The sequence below is a fragment of the Candoia aspera genome, chromosome 1 (genome assembly GCF_035149785.1).
Source record: "Candoia aspera isolate rCanAsp1 chromosome 1, rCanAsp1.hap2, whole genome shotgun sequence".
In the NCBI taxonomy this organism is placed as follows: domain Eukaryota; kingdom Metazoa; phylum Chordata; class Lepidosauria; order Squamata; family Boidae; genus Candoia; species Candoia aspera.
Genome location: NC_086153.1, coordinates 334,529,525 through 334,534,865, shown reverse-complemented (window position 1 = coordinate 334,534,865; position 5,341 = coordinate 334,529,525).

Below are 5,341 nucleotides of genomic sequence, written 5' to 3'. Positions count from 1 at the left end.
GCTTAGAGTTGCCAAGGTTGAGGAACCCTGGTGTAGAGAGATCTAATGGCAAAATAAACATATGAAGGAAAAGTGAATGACTTGGCCAGAAGACTGAAAAATGAGACAAACATGGTTGGATGGAGTTGATGAGATGCTGAAGAAGAGAGAAACGTAAAGGGCAAAAGGGAGTGTAGGAAGAAGTGGGTGGAAGCAAGGTTGGATTGAGAAAGATAATGGAGGGGCAGTCCCTCAGGGTAAATTGAAACCTCAGTTTAACAGACCACTTGGGGGAAGGGGTGCATGTCTGTTAAATTGCAGATTGTGTCATTTGCAGTTATTTCTTTCCTTTGCGTAATTCTGCTGTTACCAGTTAATGCTAATGGCTTCATTTGCATCAATGTGTGTTGTTTGCATATGCAAATGACTCATATCTCAAATCTTGATGTAATTTTGTATGTTTTATGTAATGACACTATTATACAGATGATGTAAAATTAATGCAAAATTAACATAACAACTAACTACTTCATCTGTCTGTTACTTTATGGAAGCGTCTGGAACGAAATTGGATCCATGGGCATCCAAAGTCTGCTTTGTGGGCTGTCTATTAAATTAAGGTTTTATTCTATTTCTTTTTCTGATCTCATATTCTAATTTCTTTGGCTTTGCAATCCGTACTTCTTTTTTTTCCACTTTGCTTAATGCTGCTTAGCCCAAAATGGAGTAGTATGATGGATATGGATATATGTAAATCCCTATAAAGTGGGATCAACTACAGTGAGCATCACAAGAAATAACAGAGTGTTTCCATTTGTCTAACCAATGAGACTGATGAGATAATCTTTTCTGTGTGAAGTATTAGCCATTCGCCTGTCTCAGAAAACCATAATCGTATATTGAAAGGCCTTGCGGAAGGTCCTTAGTAATAATAAAATATATTGCCTTTACATTAGCTAATGCTGCGTAAGAAAGATGCTTCCTATGACCATAAAATATTTGACGAGAGGAATCCAAGATCGGGGTGCAATTAATCCTGCATGCTAGGACAATGCCTGTGTAATATGGTTCCTGAGGGTTAGATTGGAAAGAAACTTGCAAGACACAGAGTGAAAAAAAGATGAAACCACAAAATTTAACAATTTATCACACATGAAATTAAATATGCATGGTTTGAATTGATCCAACCAGTTCAAACCAAAAGATTTTTGCTTTCCAATTTATGACCTGTCAAACACTGATTTGGCACTTCAGGGTGCAAGAAAGAGACACTGACAAGGGGTGAATTAGAATTTGCAATTTATTTATGCAATTTATCTGTCTCCACATTTAATGGGACTCTGGAATAGTACTAATACTCTTCCTTTGTTTCTTTTGTTAGATTTATATCCCACATTTTCTCCGGCCACTCTCAATAGCTTATTTATATGGGCATCACCCTTAATGTTACGCTCATAACATCAATCCCATGAGGTAGGTCAGGCTGAGAGGGAGGAACTGGCCCAGAGTCCCACAATCCCCCTTCCCCCTTCTAGACTTAATCCCTTCCCACTTACAGACTTAACCTCCATACCACTGATTCCTCAGCTCTTTAAAATTCAGTCATGCATATTTATTAATGCAATGTATATAATTCATACTAAAAACCTATTACAGGTACTTTTCGCTTAACAACCACAATTGAGACCGGAATTTTGGTTGCTAAGCAAAGGGGTCATTAAGTGAATCCGATCTGATTTTACAACCTTTTTGTGGTGGTCATTAAGTGAATCACCATGGTTGTTAAGTGAATCATGGTTCCCCATTGATTTTGCTTGCCAGAACTCAGCCGGGAAGGTCAAAAATGGTGATCACGTGACCACAGGATGCTGAGATGGTCATAAATGTGAATCAGTTGCCAAGCACCCAAATTGTGATCGTGTGACTGTGAGGATGCTGCGACGGTTGTAAGTGTGAGCACCAGTTGTAAGTCAGTTTTTTTCAACACTGTCATAAGTCTGAACCATCACTAAAAAATGGTCATTAAGGGAGGACTACCTGTATTCCCCAGCTTCCAAGCTGAAGTATCCCAAAATTTTCTCCCCAAGCATCTCTTGAAAAGGGGCTGATTCTACCCTCCAGCTGTGAATCCCAGTGGACCTCCAACTGACCTATTCCATGTTCAGGAGCTGGAGATGGCTTCTTTTTAGTGCATTGGAAGCATTGTGGGAGGAGAGCCATGTGGATCTACCAGTGTTTCTCAACCTTGGCAACTTTAAGATGTGTAGACTTCAACTCCCAGAATTCCCCATGCCAAGGTTGAGAAACACTAGTCTAAGGCAGCCAAAAATCAGAAGACATCTGGCAGCACCTTTCAGACTAACAAACGTTATGAAAAGGCATAAGCTTTTGTGAGTTACAGCTTCGTCAGATGCACGGAGTAGCTAATTTGAGATGGGACGGGGTTGGGGGAAGGAAGGACGATCACAGGGTGATTATGCAGGTTCCACGTGAGGGAGATAACAAGTGCCTTATCAATTAACAATTGTAGGGTGCTAAAACAATAGTGTGTGTTGGGATCTTCAGGTGATCTCAGATTTTTAGTGTATTAAAGTGAATTTTCTTGCTCAGAAAGAAAAAGACTCTGAGGTGGTGGGGAGCCACCTAAGAAGGTTGAGATGGTGGTGGGGAACACCATCTCCCTTCTGAAAAAGGCCCATCCACCGCAGAAGCCATTAGCTGAAAGCAACAATTGCATCCGCTCCAAATTCAAAATGTACCCACCAGCCCCCAAAGACTGGGGGTTGTCTTCCTCCTTTTGCATAGCCTCCTTGCTTTTCCACGGAAGGGCAAATTCTCTTCAGACAGGGAAGCAGTCCTTTTAATAGCTGTCCAGCAGGCAGAAATTCAACCAGTGTAGCTTCTCTTCAGCCTTTCTAGCCCATTTTTAAGTAGTTGCCAACCAGGAGAGGCTCCTGAGGTAAGGGAGATTTGTGCTTGAGTCAGACCAACTTGTACACTTTATGTACAAGTTAATTTTGAGAATAAAAGAAGTTTCTTTCTTTTCTTTTTTTTTGTTGCTTCTTGCCTGAGGGATCGATAAACCTTTCACAAACTGTTATCTATTTAAGTCCTGGCTCCAATAAAAGGAATGTAGGGAAAAAAAGAGGATTTATCCCCTTGATTGTAGTCAAAGAACTCAGTCCCAAAATAACAGCGCAGGCCTCTTTCGTGCATAATGATTTGCTGGGGAAAAGAGCTTAATTTAAAAGCTCATTGCAATTCAAACCCATCATCCCTTTTAATTGCAGAGCTAGTCTCAGTCCTGGCAATTGAGGTAGTTAAAAGGGCACCTCTGAGTATGTGTGAAGTTACGTTCCTCACCGCTGCTCAATTACCCTTGAGCTTTCCAACATCCAGGGAAGCTTAAACTCGATGTGCATGTGTGAATCATCCCTTTTGACCCTTATCTGCTTTAGGGGGCAGGCAAACACGCTTCCCCTCAAAACCTGTGGTGCAAAGTTTTGAGACTGCTCATTCATCAGGAGAAATTAAGAACCATGTACCTGGCTGCCAAGTTTCAATCCAAAACTCCCTGAAATAAACTCTCTCTTTAAAGTTTAGGTCCCCCAAAATTGGGACAGGGGATATTTGATTGATCGATTGATTGATTGAAAGAACTTACATGGCTGCCATTCATTCGTTCATTGATTGATTGATTGAAAGAACTTACATGGCTACCTATCATTCATTCATTCGTTCATTCATTCGTTGAAAGAACTTACATGGCTGCCTATCTCACACAGTGATCCTAGGGGGCTCATAACAACCAATAAAAGCAACAAGCTAAAAATAGAACAGACCCTTCCCACCAGGTACTAGACCACCTATACTATTCACCCCCTGACTTAACCCCATCCTAGCCCAATGTTTGGGGGAGGGTTCATATACAGGTGGTTCATATAAATATATTTTTACAGGCTGGTTTACAGGTTACTGGTGATTCATATCATTATATTTTAAGTTTTAAGGGAACTAGAATGTGGGTCTCCCCACTCCTAGTCCAGCACCTTCCCCACTACGCTTGATTGGCTCCTGAGCTGAGAGGGAGGGGCTGGCCCAAGTCAGCCAATGTAATGGTATGTGGGAAGGGCCTTGGGAGAAGAGGGGAAGAGATGCTGCCAAGGGAACAATCTGGTAAGAGAGGGCATGGCCCACAGCAGCATCATGGACAGAGAAAGAGACTCAGAAGGGACCTCCCTGCCTTCTCTGGCAAGCTCCCATGGGAATGCAGACGCATTGGCTGAGCCGCCGTCTGTTGTGCTGCCGCGAGTTGAGGCAAATTCTGCCCCAGCTGTTGCATTAGTTGTATCATGGCATTCTGCAGATTGGTCATCTGTGCATTCGCTTGCTGCTGGCATTGCAACAATGCTGCTGCCAGATGCTCGGCGGATAGTGGCGTTCCTTGAGGATTGGAGGCCATTCCTGAAATTCCTTTCTTTAGTAGAGAATATGAGACTTGCAAGATTGATGTCAGCCTTCCCAGGCAGACCAGATACAAAACATGACCAGATGAGCTAATTCTACTTCATTGTAAGGCTACATTAACAGAATCTTGCAAGTCTGAAAGTACAGATCTCCCACCGTCTCCTTTATAGTCTGAGAAATTAGGGAGAGCCCCTTCTGAATCTCTTCTCTTCCCATTATGCAGCTGGGGCTATGCCCTCTCTTATCTGATTGTTCCCCCAGCAGCATCTCTTCCCCCCAGCTCCCATGACCTTTCCCACATACCATTACAACCAATAAGCTTTTGTGGCTGAGGGGGGACTAGAACCTGGATCTCCTAGTCCAGCCTCTTCCCTACTACACCTGATTGGCTCTTGAGCTGAAAGGGAAGGACTGGCCCAAAGTCAGCCAGTGAGTTTCTGTGGCTGGCGGGGACTAGAACCTGGGTCTCCCAACTCCTAGTCCAGGACCTTCTACTTTAGACCACACTGTCTCTAGAGCTGAGAAGGAGGGACTGGCCCAGAGTTCCTCAGGGAGTTCCCTTCCCTGCTCCTAGTCCAGCACTTTCGCCACTACCCCACACTGTCTTTTGGACTGAGAGGGAGGAACTGGCTAAGTTCTCATAATATATTGAACCATGGTGACCTAACCCTATTTTAGTCTATCTTAAAGTAATGGCTGAGCCAAGCCAGTACAGGTAGTCCTCGACTTATGATGACAGTTGGGACCGGAACTTCTGTTGCTAAGCAAGGTGGCTGTTAAATGAGTCACACCTGATTTTATGACCTTTTTTGCCACAGACATTAAGCAAATCTGGCCTCCCCCTTTGACTTTTCTTGTTGGAAGCCAGCTGGGAAGGTTGCAAATGGTGATCATG